At 43.4% G+C, this 17,958-nt stretch overlaps 2 long non-coding RNA genes across 2 annotated transcripts in view; both read right to left on the bottom strand.

Annotated features, from left to right (window-relative positions):
* LOC110077803 (uncharacterized) overlaps positions 1 to 17,954 on the bottom strand; it is a 146,476-nt gene extending 128,522 nt beyond the window's left edge. Inside the window, exon 1 of the long non-coding RNA XR_012083872.2 lies at positions 17,529 to 17,954. This is a non-coding gene — a long non-coding RNA (uncharacterized LOC110077803). The remainder of the gene's footprint in view (positions 1 to 17,528) is intronic.
* The window catches only part of LOC140704590 (uncharacterized), a 229,469-nt gene that overhangs the window by 202,312 nt on the left and 9,199 nt on the right, over positions 1 to 17,958 (bottom strand). The gene's annotated exons all lie outside the window — the stretch shown is intronic.

Here is a 17,958-nt window from a genome sequence, read left to right as displayed (position 1 = left end):
GTTTTTCCAACATGGAAAAACAGTAAATCAGGGATAAAGACGTACCAGTAGAGGTCACCATGGAACCACAAATACAGCCAGAGACCAACTTGTTTCTAGGATTCTTTTGCCTTGTAGTGAGCAGACGCCTGATATGTGGTCATCCAGGGAAGCTGCTCTCTATATTTTGGGCATGCATGAAACTATTGCTTGGGAATTTCTGGTCTCTTTCTGTCTAGAGCAATTTTAAAAAAAACAGCGTAGGTCTTGAAACCGGAGCCCACAAAGTCCAACAGAACTCACGAGAGATCCCCCCCTGCCGCTTTTGTGCTTTCTCTGGACTGCAAAGAAAAGCAGTCAATTATGAAGCATTCAATAAGCATGATCTGAGCAGAGTCGGTTACGTTGGCTGGTTCAAAGCAATAATCTTTCCAAGCTCTACTAGTATCTTCCTATGTGGAATGATTGTGTGCTTCAGTTGAGTTGGTGGGTCACAAATTTTGCAGGCCAAGATAAGGAAATTATCTCTTGCTGTTGATACTTCAGGCTTTCAGGGAACCAGACTACTCTAATCCAGGATAGGCCAGTTGTTGCTCTTTGGGCTCTCTTCCTCTTTCCTACCACTTTTACATGCATTAAGGCCACCTCAAGGTCACCCATACACCTTGTGAGACTTGTCTCCGTTGCTTCACAGCCCTTATCTGAACAAGATACTTGGGCAGGCTGTAACTGAATGGTTCCCTTGTTCAAGTGATGTTTCCTTCTCAATTCTGAGAAGACCATGACTTCATAGCCTATGCACACAGTCCCAGGACAAGATGGTAATGTGTGACAGAACATGGGCTCATTTATTTATTTATTTATACTCTGTGACCTCTAGAACTCATGTTTGTACTGAACAGTACATATGTCTGCTAACAAGAACAGTACAAAGTCAATAAGAATGGCAATACCGGTCATGGGCTCTCTGCTGGTTTACCCCCAACAACTCATAGGATTCTTATGAGAATGATGGATATGGAAGAGGAAGCATGTACACTGCCCTGAGCAACCTGAAAAAAGGCCTGGTTAAAAGGAGAGCAGAAGAAAATACCTCCAGCTTTGGAGATCCAACGATGGAAAGACACTCTCTTTGATACCTTCAAGTGATGATAAAAAGCATATGACCTAAAAACTAACTGATTGTTCAACATAACTTTTTATAAAACCAATTTGTAAAACAAGAAAAAATGAACTGAACAGTTACAAATGCTCCACTGTCCAAACAGATTTTATTAATGCTATTGTTCTTTTTCTTTCTTTCTTTCTTTCTTTCTTTCTTTCTTTCTTTCTCTTAAAATACTTGCATACTACCCAACCAGCAATGCCCTCAGGGTGGTTTATAAATTTAAAAACATGTTCAAAATATACTGTGTCTGAGGGTTTTTTAAAAAAAAATAGAGTAAATTAGAAAAATTCAAGAATACTCATCGTTAAACGAGCTTGTGCTTACTATTCTGCCTAAGGTGATACAGACAGTAGTCCAGTGGTTCCCAGCCTTGATTTTCCCCAGATGTTCTTGGACTGCACCTCCCAAAAATTCCCGGTCAGCGCAGCTAGTGGTAAAGGCTCCTGGGAGTTTTAGTCCAAGAACATCTAGAGACCCAAGTTTGGGAACTACTGTGCTAGTCTCTTTCACACTTTGACTACTCCAAATGGGAAGGACCATATGATGGGAGCTAACAGATAAAGGTAAGTAATTCTTTGTCTCTCACTTTATTTTTGCATCCCTACTGGATAAGCAAAGACAAGTAATTCTGGTATCATCTCTACACTAGTTATTCATGGACAGATTCTGATTGTTGCTGTGAAGGGGAGAAGAAATTGTAGTGTTCCCGTCAGGAAACAGACAGAAACCGTAAATAGCCTCTTGACTTACTGTCCCTCCTGCAAGTAAACCCCAGAACCTCTCAGAGTATACAAAGACCACAAAATTGAAGGGAAATAAAAAAATAACAATAAAAGCATAAATACTTGTGATGTTAAGTGTAGCAGGGAAAATTGTGGCTCATTTAAAACATGAGCTGCAGGAGGCTTCCCCTAGTAGTATTTCACCAGTTTTTGCTAGAAAAAATGAGGGTCAGGAGAGGACTAAAGAATGCACAACAGCAGGGGGCGCATGCACATTAGGGCTACATTTTGTCCACATATGAGGGCCTCCCATTCAAATGTTATGTCATAAGAGGAGTCAAGCAGCAACAATGGTGTTGGAGTTTGGGAATTTGAAGTACAGTATTTTTTTTAATTGCCTACGTAATACAAAGAATGATTCAAATCAGTCCAGCCATTTTTACTCCCAAAACAATTTTTTTCCCTCTCTCTGCTGCTAAGGTATGTCTGAGCTGGCTGGATAGCTCAGTGATTTAGGTAAGTGGCTGCAGAGAGACAGGTTGGGAGTTCAATTCCTCACTGTGCCACCCAGGAGAAGAGCCAGCCTGTGTGGCCTTGGGCAAGCTGCACAGTCCCAAGGGGCCCCCAGAAGAGAATGGCAAGCCACTTCTGAGTCTTCTCTACCTGGGAAATCTTGAAAAGGGTCATCACAGAATTGATGTAGTGGCACATGATAATTATTTATTAGGGGGCTTCTGCTTTTTCAGCTCAGAACCATTCCAACAGGCTTTTGCACATGTGCTTAGTTGTGATAGGTTCTTGTTAAGGGTGTGCCTGTAGGTGTTGTTTTTCTGACATAGTTGAGGCATGTTGTTCAGGCCTGGAGACACTCCCCTTGCATTCTTTTCTCTCCCCAATTGTCCTATGGATTTTTTAAAGAAAATTATTACATATACACTTCTCTCTCCAACAACACTGGGGTTAGGGGAGCTGGACTTCCGTGTAGTTCAAAATCCATATAGAACTCTTATGCCCCAAAAAACATAACTACAAAGCATAAAAAGATGATTCACACACACACAATAGTTCTCTCCATCAGGGGCTGTCTTCCACAATATTTACAATCCTTTCCATATAGCACTGTGTGTAATAAACCTTAAAGATCCTTATGACCCCCTGACTCTAGAGGCTGAATCAAAAGTGTTGTATCTGCAGACAAGTAGACCACTTCAGTGCCTTCAGTGTTGAACTCGTGTTCTGGTTCTGGGTGGGATAGACATGGTACTTATTGGATATTTAATTATTTATTTTTAAAAATTGTGTATAACCAAAACTGTGCTGCTCAGACCTGTGCAATTCATGGGTAAAGTGTATGAGATTAGTGCTATTACCTACTACCTTATCCCTGAGTCCTTATTTTTATTATTTCCCACATTTACACCCTATAAAAGGATCAGCAGAGGCAGGACCAGGGGAAGGAAGGGTTGGTGGAGGTGAGACCAGGGGAAGGAAGGAAAGAAGGGCAAGCTGTGGACTGGAAGGTGAATCGCATTGCATCTGGTATGAACAGTGAACTCCCAAATCAATCCATAGTATCAGTGTGAACACTGACTGCGATTTCAAATAGCCACCTAGAATGGTTGAAATGACTAGATAGGCGGGGTATAAATACAATAAATAAATAAATAAATAAATAAATAAATAAATAAATAAATAAATAAATAAATAAATAAATAAATAAATAAATAAATAAATAAATAAATAAATACAGGCTGTGAATAAAATCCAGTGTAGTCATATCCTTAGAATAAGGAAATCCAGGAGTGGTGAAGATGTCCTACACTCAATAATTCACAGAAAGCAAAGACATGCAAATGTACTAGATTCTGCCCTACTAAAAAACCAAAATGCTGTTGTGTTCTTGAAGGCTTTCATGGCCGGGTACTGATGGTTGTTATGGGTTTTTGGGCTCTTTGGCCGTGTTCTGAAGATTATTCTTCCTGACATTTCGCCAGTCTCTGTGGCCAGCATCTTCAGAGGACTGGAGTAGGAACTCTGTCCATGCTCTGTTGCTGTTTGTTGGATAGTTGAGTATTTATAGCTGTGGGAACAGCTTTTGTCCTATTCAGATCGGCCACAGAGACTGGTGAAACATCAGGAAGAACAACCTTCAGAACACGGCCAAAGAGTCCAAAAAACCCACAACAACCAAAATGCTGTTGTCTTTGGCAGCACACAAGTATGACAATCTCAAGGTATACACTGTACACATGGAATATACATCATAAGATGATCTCTTTGCCAGGTTTGCTATCTTATCATCATCCTTCTGAGATGTATCACATACTTTGGAATTGCTGTATCCAATAGGAACAGACCTATGCAGCTCCCTTCTTGTTGCAATTGCACCACAATTATTCCAGATTCCAGATTCAATTTATCTTGCAGAAGACATTCCCTGGCAGGGCAACTGTTCCATTAAGGGTGGCCCAAAAGTTGTTTTGGGCTTCATTTTCCCAATTTATATCTAACTGTCATCTCGGGTCAGTGTGCAGTAATTAACAGAGTATAGAAGTGATGTGGATTAGAGAAAATTATTGCTTATCCTGAAGGAGACAGTTCTTTTCAATTATTTAAATGAAATGTGGGCTTTGCCAAAAACTTAACCTAGGAAAGACGGTGACTAAGGTTTAGGTCCTTGTTCCTGCTTCTAACTCTTTTGAACTTACATGCGGTAATGAGCAAATAGTAACCAACATTAACAATATGAGGTTCTCTAGACTTCAAAAAATGAGGAGGGAACCCAATGAAGTCTTCTTACAAACCACCACAAGGACACCACAACATAAAACAAAGGACTGGATGCTTCCAGAAATGGTGGCAAAGACTCTAGGTGTCCTGTCCCCCCCGCCCACCCCAACAAAGGCATGCAAAACTGCACCCCAGTCATTTCTTGCTCCCCCAATGAAACTGATAACACATACAAACACATGAGACCACCACAGTATGGGTTGGGGCAATCCTCGCTCAGGCTGCCAACAGCTTCAACAAAGACAGAAGTCTTGAGTTATAGCTTGTCGGACAAATTTATCCACTGTTATCATACAGAAGAGCGTAACCAACTATTTTATTATGAGGATATTATAACACACACTGCCCTGTTTTGTTAAGACTGCTACTCTCCAGCACAAAGTATGTTTGTTTCCCTACAAGGGACAAAATAAAGGGAGTTTTGTGTTGGTTTTTTCCTCTCCACCCCCCCCCCCCGCCAACCCTCTGCCCGCTCTTTTTTGCAGGTCTGAACGAGAGAGTTTATTTGACACTCCAGGGAGCTTTGTGAACAAAGTGCCGGAGGATAAATGCTCCCCTAAGAGTTGCTTGGCGTTAGACAGAGGGACCCTCTTCAGAAGAGAATGGGGGGCTTGTTGAGATGAGGCAGGAGGGGGCCGTCCAGTGAAGAGATCCCCAGCGGCCCTCACAGAAGGGTCTCTGTCCTGGGCTTACAATAGAGAGCAAGGCCTTAAAGACACCAAGTGCTGAAAGCAGGAGTGGGGGAGCTGAGGGGGAGGGAAGGACATTTTCCTCCTTTTAGAAGGATTTCTTCTTTGCCCTTCAAAAAAAAAAGCAGGTCAATTGAATAAGTTATAAAGAGGTTTTTTTTCCCATACATTTTTAGGAAGCATGAAGGGGGCTGAGGGAGAGCAGAAGAGAAGGGGGGGAAAGCTTCATTCATGATTCTGAACTTCAGCTTGCACACACATATACACACACACACCATGCCACTTGTGTGTTCAGAAGGAACCACCCTCTTTAAAAGATAGCCTACTTGAAATATATAAGAAGTGGGATGAGAGGCTCTGTAAGGAGTGTTAATAGAGAAATAATCCCATTTCCAGCTGTGAGCAAAACCCAATACTGTCTTTGAAGTTCAACACAGGCAGGTGGCCCCTTCAACTAGAGAAGGTGTTTAATTTTCCATTACCCTAGAAGCATGCACGGCATGCTTCATGTGGAAGCTCATAGATTTACAATGTACTCCCAAAAAAGGGGAGTGCTCTCTCTCCTTTTTTATGAAACAAAACAAACAAACAAAAAACAAATATGTGAGCAAGAAATGTCTGGTGCTATTCAGCAGCTAATTCTACAACTGGAGTTACCATCTTGTCCTTCACCGCAGGCAGCAAAATGTTCTCGGCAGCCCCATTGATGAGTGACTTTCTTGGGCTTAAAGGGAGGCAGCAAGACAGGGGAAGGGCAAAAAGAGATAGAACATGGGTGTGAGAGCAGAATAAATGGAGCAACCCTTGAAAGGTCTACAACCTCCGCCTAAAATTTAAAAATGCACATGATTGGCTGTCCAGAAAGTAGGGGTGACAGGAGGACATATAAAAACAGGCATTCTTTTCTGAATGGTTCAGTTAAATTGTTTTTCTAAATGTTGCCCCTGAGGAAATCTTGAAACTCCACTTCATGTAGCAAAATGCCTCTGGCCAGCACTGATTCCAAATTAAAAAAAAATATTTTAACTGAATCCATTCTGTCCCAACTCAGCTACTGTCATTCACTGGAACCATCAATGCCACTGGAAACTAACCAGGTCCAGGTGAAGCCTGGGGTCCATCAAGCAAAATTTATGCCCCTGGAAACAATAAACTGATGTTCCTCACTCAAAGGTACTTTTTCATGAGCATTTTGGTGGTAGGTATAGAATAACAAATAACCTCAGGCCAAGGTACATCCCTGTTATTAACAAACCTGTAATCTATCTGGCCGGAGAAAAAGCTTGCACTTGAAGATAATTTCCAGTTCCACATCCTAGACTAGGTAATGTCTACAACTGCAGCTTACCCTTTATGCAGAAGCCACATATTTATCTATCAGGCAAGAGGTATCATCATAACCCATGAATGCTTTGCTTGGAAAAAACAAGCTCAACAAATATAATCCAGGCATATTCTACATTTTCAATGCAACTTGAATGGGCAGAAGACAGGAAGAAGCAACAGATCACATACATCATTCACAATCAGAAATAAAGTCCTCTTTATGGGATCCATTACCAGGAACTACACTATAATGTACTATTGCTTGGTTCTACACTGGGTTACATCTCCTGATGGTGATAGTGTCACTCAGGTACACAGTGAGGCTAGTATTATCTCCTCCCACCCTCTCCCAAGGGAGTTAGAAGGACCCATTCCTTTAAGATTAATATATGGAAATATGTATTCCTGTGCCAGCTTCCATAACCACAGATTTGGAAGAGAGGTATTACAAGGAAGCATGAGGGATAACAAATGAATAGCAAAGAGTTACTTCAAAATTGTGGTGCTCAGTCCTAGGATTTTTCCATCAACATCCCACCAGAACATCCCTGGAAATTTCTGCAGCTGAAAAGCAATCCATAGCTTACCAGTTACCATATTTGCTATTACACTTTTTAAAAAATAGACACAAGTCATTACTTTACTTCAAACTAAGGGGTTTTGCAAAGTGATGTGTGTGATCTTTTCCGTAAAATCACGTCAAGGTTCTCGCTCAGACTTACCCTACCTAAAACTTTGGAAGACAGGCAGAAGACATGAACGGTCAGGCTGAAGGGGTGAGCCTCAGATTAAGGAACTCAAATTTTGGGTTCTTGTTGATGGGGAACGTTTGTTCCAAAAGGCTACCTGTCTTCATCTGAAATTTAATTGGGAAATCAATCAGGGCCCCTCTGGATCTCTGCAACTTTTCACCTCACCCTCTCATCAACCACCCCACCTAAGCGCTGTCTATGGCAAGAGAGCACAGGACGGAAGCTCCAAACCGACAGCTGGATGACAGCATGTGTGCTCAACCAGTGTTCTGGGTCCAGCGGTAACTTGGTTATTAATGCGCTAAGTAAGCCTAACTATAATTAAGGACAGAACTCATATACTTTGCCATTGAGAAAAAAATTGCACACTGAAACAGATTCACAGAAGTGGTTCAATCAGCCTGGCACCTTCCAGAAATCCAGGATAACAACTCCCATCAGCCCCAGTATTTATGACCAATAAACATGCTGTCTGAAGATGACAGGAGCTGTTGTACAGCATATTTAGAGAACACCAGGCTGGGGAAAGGTATGCCCCAATAGTAGATAGGACCTGCCATACATAAGGCCCAATCTTATCTGCTTCCTCATCCTGAACCCACAGTACAGCTCACTGGCTGAGGTTGGGCCGTTCAACCTAACCTACCACAGAATCTTGTGTAAGGAGTAGAGCACAGAAAGGTAATTTCTGGATTACAAGCCCCAAAATCCCCATGATGGTTGGGAGATTCCCCAAGATGCCATTTTAAGAGTACTGTAGCTTCTATGAGCTCTAGTAATGGGACTTTTTGAGAAAGGAGGATGGTATACATTTTAAAAATACCTTAAGTAACATGTAAAATGTATGCCATTTTACACTGTCCAGGGATCTAGGTTCTCATCCCCACTGAACCACAAGGTTCATGGAGCTACAGGGACTAGACAAAGCCCTGTGTGGATGCTTCTCTGCAACTGCCATGCTTCTCCGCTGCGCAAAGGTCTCCACAAATGTATGCTTTTCAAATTTGGGAAACTGCCAGTGGAATATTGCACTAGAACCAGGGCACTCTCATGTTCTGTTGCTCCCCTTGTCCCCTTTGCCTGTCCTTTCATGTGCCGTGCAACGTAGGTTTGTTGTTTTCCCATTATAGGCATGCCTTTATTACCTTACAAGCTAAATTTGTCATCTGATCTGAGAAATTGACAAATCATCCAAAATGTGTTCCAAAACTTAAAATGCATTAATATGCTGTACCTCACATGAAGAACTATAACACATACATTCAGGCATCATCATCATCATCAAGATACCTTTGCAGGTTTTCTTTTCCCAAAGGAAATACTGCTTTGCTGCTCAAGAAGACCTGAATCATCATGGCCCCAATCTAGTTGACGCTGTGCACAGTCGCCAGCAGTCCCAGCTGCAGATCCTCAGCCCCAGCAGAAACAGAAGATGCATCCAGACAATTCTAGCAGAGGCCCAGATGCACCCCTGCCCTGAATGCTTTTGTAAATGGACTTCTTGATGGGTAGTCTAAAAAGTTTCTTTTCTTTTGAACAGTTCAAATACTTCCACATAAAGAAATCTGTAACTCATTGATTATTTAAAAGTAAAGGTGGGAGGGAGTGGAGACGTTAAGGTAGCAGCAAAACTTGGAAGTGTTACTTTTTCTAAGACCGTAACTCCCAGAATCCTCCAGCAGCATGGCCTCTTTTCCAAGCGGTCCATTGCTGTGAATAAACAAACCAAATAAATCTGATTTCTGTGATCATTAACTATGCCAAGACTTGTATCAAATTAAAACTGGCGCAGAAACTTAGAACCAGAGATGTCTGAATAGTGCAGGTCACAATTCACAACCAGGTTATTTTAACTCAGGGCAGGAGGCACATGCCCTAAGAAGATGCTCACGGGAAGGAGAAGGCTGGCCTAGGATGACAATCCACCGTGATTTTTCTCAGCTCCACGTCCATATCTGATCATCAGCACTTGTTACAATCTAACTGATCCTATAATTTGTGTGTGTTTCTGGATTAACATATTTGAGATGAAGAAGCAGCCAAAACAACTAACAAATCAAACTAAATGAGGCTTAAACTCCTCAAAGGAGCCTACATATGTTACTTCTGTTACGTCTAACCCAAGTAACACTGAACAGGCAGACTGGGCTAGAAGTTCGATACTTTCTTCAGACATGAGCTATGGCCACAAGATACAATGCAGTCTGCACTCAGCTGTGTAGCATATGCTTCTATGAACTAGTCCTAATTTGTTGTTGTTTAGTCATTAAGTCAGGCCCTCCTGTCTTCCACTGCCTCCTGGAGTTGAGTCAAATTCATGTTGGTTGATTTGATAACACTGTCCAACCATCTCATCCTCTGTCGTCCCCTTCTCCTCTTGCCGTCACACTTTCCCAACATCAGGGTCTTTTCCAGGGAGTCTTCTCTTCTCATCAGATGGCCAAAGTATTGGAGCCTCAGCTTCAGGATCTGTCCTTCCAGTGAGCACTCAGGGTTGATTTCCTTTAGAATTGATAAATCTCCTTGCAGTCCAAGGGACTCTCAAGAGCCTCCTCCAACACCACAATTGAAAAACATCAATTCTTTGGCGTTCAACCTTTTTTATGGTCCAGCTCTCACTTCCATACAACGCTACTGGAAAAAAAACATAGTTTTGACTATGCAGACCTTTGTCGGCAAGGTGATGTCTCTGCTTTTTAAGATGCTGTCTAGGTTTGTCATCACTTTTCTCCCAAGAAGCAGGCTGCTGTCTTTAATTTCGTGGCTGCTGTCACGATCTGCAGTGATCAGGGAGCCCAAGAAAGTAAAATCTGTCACTGCCTCCATATCTTCCCCTTCTATTTCCCAGGAGGTGATGGGACCAGTGGCCATGATCTTAGTTTTTTTTTTATGTTGAGCTTCAGACCATTTTTTGCACTCTCCTTTCACACTCATTAAAAGGTTCCTTAATTCCTCCTCACTTTCTGCCATCAGAGTGGTATCATCTGCATATCGGAGGTTGTTGATATTTCTTCCTGCAATCTTAATTCCAGCTTGGGATTCCTCCAGTCCTGCCTTTTGCATGATGTTTTCTGCATATAATTAAATAAGCAGGGAGACAGTAAGTCCTAATTGCCACTGGCCAAATGTTTAAACTGGTTCCTCTGAAGTACCTGTTACACTGGAGTGACATTTCGACCAGCAGTTATTCATATGTGCAAGTCAGCAAGTGAGGCTACAATCTAATGTCTAATGATGAGCATACATTTATTTATTTATTTATTTATTTAATTTATACCCCACCCCTCTAGACCATGTCTACTATATGAATCAGATATACCTTTTGGCAGAACTAACTGAACCTTCTTCCAAACTCCCACATGCAAGGAGAGCAGAGAAAAGTAGACCCAGGAAGTATTTGCATAGATTTTTCAAGCAGGTACTGTACATGGTGGTGGTACAATTCCACAGTAGAGTGCAGATTCCTCAACTGTTGAGTTACTGTTCAGAGTCAACTCTCACAAGCCTTTCTAACAAGCATGGCAGTCACTACACAGGCAGGTGACATAAGTGTGAACCCAATGAAATAGAGAGAACTGGGCATACAGGGGCCAGACCATGGAAGTAAGCAAAATGGTATTTTTAACTTCATGATTAAAAAAAATAAAAGTGCAACCCATTATTTCATGTCACAACCTAAGTGGAATTCTCCATTTCTTTAAAAACTGAGCTGACAGTACGAAATGGAAGTCTGCTATCTAAAATAGTCAAAATTCCATTTGGCTTTACTCAAGCCCTTTGCTGTGCCTGAAGGGAGATATTGTCCAGCTGATAGAACAACTTCTATCATTGGACTGAGGAAGGGTAAAATTTCTGCCTTCCTCTTTCCTTCTGTCACCCTGCCAAAAAATTTTTTTAAAAAAAGCTTTAGGCAGCCGGAAACACTCCAGAGCAAGTTGGTCCCAAGTCCCAAAAGCTGTAAGGAATGTCACCTATAAGGTACACAATCTGAAATAAGGGCACAAAACAACCCATTTTTTTAACATGGTCTGCTGCTGCTAAACACAGATAAAACATATCTCCAATTGCAGACCTGACACTGCTTTCCTCATATCATATATTCTATCAACACAAGGCAGTTCCAGATACAGTCGTGCCCCGCTTTACGATTGCCCTGCATTACGACAAAACTGCATTACAATGACCTTTTTGTGATCGCTTTTGCGATCGCAAAATGCTAGTCTGAATAGGGTTTTTTTGCTTTACGATGATCGGTTCCCTGTTTCGGGAACCGATTCTTCACAAAACGACGATTTTCCAATAGCTGATTGGCGGTTTCAAAATGGCCACTGGGTAAATAAAATGGCTCCCCGCTGTTTTCTGGGATGGATTCCTCGCAAGACAGCCACCGAAAATGGCTGCCCTATGGAGGATCTTCGCTGGACGGTGAGTTTCCAGCCCATTGGAATGCATTGAAGGGGTTTCAATGTGTTTCAACTGGCTTTTTATTTTCGCATTACGACGTTTTCGTTCTACAGCAATTTCACTGGAACGAATTAACGTTGTAATGCGAGGCACCACTGTACTGTCTGATGACAAGGCTCTCTGACAACCCACTGTTACATTGTTGAAGTAGAACAGTTTCTTGACATTCTTTCTCCAGCTTTGTGAAGGAGGCAGTCAGAAGTTCTTTCTATGCAGGAAATTGTAAAACAAATTGAGGGTGAAACTTCCACAAACAAGACCAAGTGTCTTCAGATTGAGAGAGAGAGAGAGAGAGAGAGGATATGAACATTTGACACCCTATTCTGCTTCCTTTTGTTGTTGTTGTTTAGTCGTGTCTGATTTTTCGTGACCCCATGGACCAGAGCATGCCAGGCCCTCCTGTCTTCCACTGCCTCCCGGAGTTGTGTCAGATTCATGTTGGTTGCTTCGATTACACTGTCCAACCATCTCATTTTTATCTGAACACAATCTCAAACCAGACAGCCAAGGGTTTTACCAAGCTGCACAGAAAAGGCAGCTTCAGCAGCATAGGATAGGTGAAAAATTCTGAGACCGGGACCTTTGTATAATAATAATAATAATAATAATAATAATAATAATAATAATAATAATAATAATAATAATAATAATAATAATAATAAGAAGAAGAAGAAGAAGAAGAAGAAGAAGAAGAAGAAGAAGAAGAAGAAGAAGAAGAAGAAGAATTTATTTATTTATTTATTTATTTATTTATTTAATTTATATGCCACCCAGACTACCCAAAAGTCTCTGGGTGGCTTACAACAGTTAAAATACAATAAAATTTAGAACAATTAAAATACAATTAAAATATATATAAAAATATATATAATTCAGATGGACTTCCACCACAAAGAGTGCAGAAACATCTAACAAAGACATCACTCAGATGGTGTCCTCATTTTCACTTTCCCTCTCTCTTTGGGTTGGTTCCCCTCTTAAATTTTTCCCAAGTAGAGCTTTGAAGAGCAGTCACAAGACTTTCACAGTACATGTGACAGAATGCTGAGACTGCTCATTTTCTCTCTGGAATTTTTTTTTAAGAAACCACTTTTCCAATGCAGACAATAGTAAGGGTCTAAACCAGGTTCCAAGGTAGGCATTCTAGGTTCTAAAACTGCTCAGAATGCTGGTTCAGTCTCATCTTACATACAGGACACAGCCTTCAGATGCATAGATGGCATGGGCCAAAGACATCACAATGCATCACACCGCTTGGTGAACCAGACACAAGTCCATGTGCAGCAACATGTCAAGGGTTTGCCTGGCTTTCATCTCAGGTAGCTGTGACCGCTCACACAAGCAAGCCACTTGAAGGTTAGACCATTTGGTTTTTAAGATGCAAGATAAAGGGTTTCACAGGTATCTGTGTGTTATATGTTCTTATGGCTAGGTCTGTCTGTGGAGTGGCTGGAGGTGAACCTGGGGAGAGACAAATTCAACTACAATAAAGCATCAGCCATGAGAGATGATGCTTCAGGAAGGAGGGACAAGAAATGTTAGTGCGTGGATTACAACTTTTATTCTGCCTAAGGTACCCAAATCTAGCATGGGCAGGATAAAAATTTCTATTGTTTGCTAATGTTTTTTGGCTCCCTTATTTGGGAAGCCTGGGTAGTTTCCAAATCCGTATTCAGGTCCCATCTCCAAATTCTCTCAGAGATAATAAATAGCTGGGAACTAACCCAGAGACTGTGTAATAAGAGTGGAGTATTTATAAAACCACACTATGCAAGTACATTGAAGACCCTGTTCAACACTCTTAACTACCTGGATACATTGTACCCTAATTTTATGGGGGAAACCAGCAACATCCATGTGAATGCAATACCTTTATAGAATAATCTTTATAAGATCAGTCAGAAAGTTCTTACACCAACATTAAGTTTGGTAAGTTTTATTATGGCCACTACTTTTTGTATAATTTTAGAAATAAGTTGTGAAAAGTAGCATATAGATCAGCCTTCACCCAACTTGCCATCTCCCTGCTGTGTTGGACTAAAGCTCACATTACTTACTTACTTACTTACTTACTTACTTACTTACTTACTTACTTACTTACTTACTTAATACTTACTTACTTACTTACTTACTTACTTACTTACTTACTTACTTACTTACTTACTTACTTACTTACTTACTTACTTACTTACTTACTTACTTACTTACTTACTTAGTGAAAGATGTGCCTTAGTCTACAATTAGTAGCCATCTACTGCAGGATAACAGTACAGTAGTCTTCATTAAAGAAGTGGAAAAAAGAAAAGCAACCTTATACAGTATATTGATTTAACACTGGGGGGGGGGGGCTAGACCACTTTGGAATGCATTCATGTTACACAGTTGCATCAAGTGGAGAAAAGTATTTTACATGTCTTCCCATAGAAAATACGAAGCTTCTAAACTTACATACAAACATATTGTGAATAAATCTCCTGTTGCAGAAAAACTTATAACCCACGAAGACAGCTTTACGGCTAAACATTTGTGCAGAAATATACATTGTGCTCATACAGTGGGGTCTCTACTTAAGAACTTAATCCATATTGGAAGGTGGTTCTCAAGTGGAAAAGTTCTTATGTAGAATCTGCATTTCCCATAGGAATGCATTGAAAACCATTTAATCCGTATCTGCTCTTTTCCGTCCATAGAAACTAATGGGAAGCTGCTATTCCGCCTTCTACCACTAGAGGGGGATATTTTTTCTTTTTTTCCCCCCCTTAGGTCAGGGAACAGTGTTAAAAGCACTTCTGACGAAGCTAATTTTGAAGCAATGGACTGAAAACCAATTAATCTGTTCTGGCTGTTTTTTTGTTATGTAGAGGTGTGTTCGTACATTGAAGCATTAGTTCCCATAGGAACTAATGCAAAAGCTGGTTAATACGTACTTTACCACTAGGGGGAGAATGTTTTTTTTAACCTAAGATGACCTAAGGTTAAAAAAAGAGCAGGAAAGTTTTTTTTTCTGTTCTTATCTTGGATTTTTGTTCTCAAGTAGAAGCAACATTTAGCAAATGGAGCTGTTCTTAAGTGGAATTGTTCTTAAGTAGGGACGTTCTTAAGTAGAGACCCCACTGTACTACAGATTCAAATGCAAGAAATACTCTTTATCTTGATATAGCTATACATTTCTATTCTACCAGAGAAAACATATTTTCAGGGTTGAGGCTAATGGCTTTGGTGATGTTACTCTAATATGCAAATTCCACTGTCAATCTGCTTGTGCTTAATCCCATTTAGCACACCTTTTGCAATAGCTTGCTTAGCTCCCTAAAACAGGCATGAGGAACCTCTGTCTCTCCACATGTTGCTGGACTGCAATTCGGATCTTCCCCAATTAGCATGGCTGGCAGCCAAATATGATGTCACTTGAAGTACATCTGGAAGCCCATGGGTTCCCAACCTCTGGCCTACACAGAAATAAAAACCTCTGCCAGATCCCTTGATCTGCCAGGCTGCTTCCTTTTGAAACTTCTGAAGACAACTCTGCAGATTGTGCTTGCAATGATTTTGATGGCTTTACACTCTTATACCTGAACTTGATTTTCACCTGCTTTCATTACAGAACTGCCCATGAATTTCAGGAAGTGAATTCCTTTAACACACACACATCAAATACAGCACAGTAATATATATTCCCATCCTAGTGTTGTCGAATCAGGGGAAGGTGCATCTCCTTGCCAGGCCTAAGTCTGAACTCGCAGTCCACAAAAACTACAGCTAATCCATACCTCTCTGTCTTTCCTCTCCTTCTACTCCAGCACCTTTGGGGAGAAACCCTCTCTCTTAGCTGGCCTTGAGTTGAAAAGTCTTGCTGACTTTGCATCATACATGCAAACAGCCACATTCCACTCATCCCTGTTTGAAAAGAACCTCCTGGCCATATTTTGTTAGGTCTCTCCCACCCCATAAGAAAAAGGGGGGGAAAACCCGATGCAAGTAACGGTTGCAACCCCTCTCCCTGTACTGTATACAATATGCAGTCACTAAGAACAGCAGTCAAGACATTCTTTCAAGCATATCCTTAGTTGCCAGGTTTACCCCATTTCCTATGAGAACTATAAAAGCTGAGAAGTCACAATAGGATCCCCTTACTAGGGGTGGGGAAGGGGGGAAATCTCACGGTGAAGGTGCGATCCAGCAGAAAGGTCAAATGCCAGGGCCTCCTCTGGGGCAGGTGAGTCACTCAAGGGTAAAGGAAAGCTGAGCAGGGGCTTGCACACCCTCTCTAGAGGCCGCATGAAAATACCTCCTAGTGGAAAGAAATTGCTGGGGGTTTCAGTCCGAGAGGGTGAGAGATGGGAGAAATCACCAGGCCAGGAAAAGAAACGACGATTATCCCCAGAAGAGCACAGCCCTAAAGCAACCATCAGAGCCCATTAGGGCAGGGGAAGCGCCCAGGTTTTAAGTTACAGTGCAGGGTCATCGGCACCTGCGCCCCCAGGGATAAAAACCAGTCAGGCACAGAAGAGAGAAGGCAACGGAGAACCGGGCTGGGAAAGGGGACACAAACACGCCTGCCAGCTGTGGAGGGCAGAGCAGAAGGATCCCCCCCGGCATTGACTCCTGCAACACAGAGAACCGTGAAGGGCCCCGACAGGCACGGCTGATGGGAGACACCAGCCTGAAGGTCCAAATCCCACTAAGAGGAGCTCACCGCTCCGACACAAACACGCGGCGGCTGAGCGAGCGCTGACGTCGCCTGAAAGGGGCACGGCACGGCACGGGGTCAACACGGCGGCCCCACTCCCAACCTGCCCGAGAGGATGCCCTCCATCCCTTCTCCCTTGGGACCGACGCTCCGGTGTCCAAGGCTCCAGGCCAGCTCCCAAATCCACGCGGCGCTTCCCACGTCGCCCGCGCCCGCCCGGCGAAGAGGACGCTGGCCCGCCGACAGGCTGACCCGGGTCCCCGCGGATCTACGCAGCGGGTCGGCTTTAGCTGGAGCGAACGACTGGATCTGGGCCCCAGAGGGTTATACCATGTGAACCCACGCCCGTTGTTAATGCCAGGGAGCGCATGTTCACGTGCTCTCTCTATCGTGAAAGAGACGTACACGCGCGCGTGTGTATAGGCAGGCATACGAGGCAGGACTTGATGTTGCTTTTATTGCCTCGAAGACACGCGCTCTCGCCCTCCCCTCTCCTCGCCCTGAATCCTCCATCGGCGCAGGCGGGAGGGCGGGAGGGCAGGAGGCCTCCAGCTTCGCCGGCCGGCGGTCGGTCCCCTCGGGAGTCCCGGCCCTGAAGTAACGAACTCTGCCTTCCGAGGCCCGAATAACCCGCGCTTTCTGAACCGCAGGAGGCGGACGAGGGCGCCGCCGGAGGGCCTTCGACACCCGCCCATTCCCGGCTCCCACCTCGGAGGAGCGGCAAATTCGTCCTCCTACCCCTCAGGTGAGGCCAAACCCGGGCGGCAAAGAGCTCGGAGGAGAGCCAGAGATCCCCGCGCCTAGGACGAGGACGACCCCGCGATCCCCACGCGTTCCCTCGCTCGGATCGAGCACGTCAAGGCAGAGGGCGTTCACACGACCCTCCGGTCTCGTCCCGCGCCTCCGCAGAGCCAACGCGTGCCAGGGCTGAGCCGCCCGGGGACTTACCTTGCGCGCATCACTCCCGAGGCAAAAGTTGGAGACGAGGCAACTGCGATTGTATATTCCAAAATAGAGAGATCCGGCCGGGCCATAAACCAAGTAACCCCCCCTTCCCCTTCCTGCCCACCTCCCAAAACACGTCTGCAAGGCACCGCCGGAGCGAGGGGGCGGCTGAGGAGAGCATCCTTAGAAGAGGCTCAAGCAATTATCCCGCGTCCTGGGAGCTCAAGACGGCGGCCTTTCTGCGAAGGGTCCCTCGCTGCCACCGATCCTTCAGGTCGCTTCAGAAACGGCAGCCTTTTCCCGACGCGGCCACATCCGAAGAGGCGTAAAACCCAAAAGAGATGCGCTTCCCCGCTGAGGATGTCAGGGATCGTCGGTGCAAGAGAAGATGGAGGCGCGGGGGGGGGGGGCTAGGACAACCCTAACCCAACCC

This window comes from Pogona vitticeps, chromosome 2 (genome assembly GCF_051106095.1).
Source record: "Pogona vitticeps strain Pit_001003342236 chromosome 2, PviZW2.1, whole genome shotgun sequence".
Classification (NCBI taxonomy): Eukaryota; Metazoa; Chordata; class Lepidosauria; order Squamata; family Agamidae; genus Pogona; species Pogona vitticeps.
Note: the sequence above shows the minus strand (reverse complement) of the source record. Positions and strands in the feature narration are given on the sequence as shown.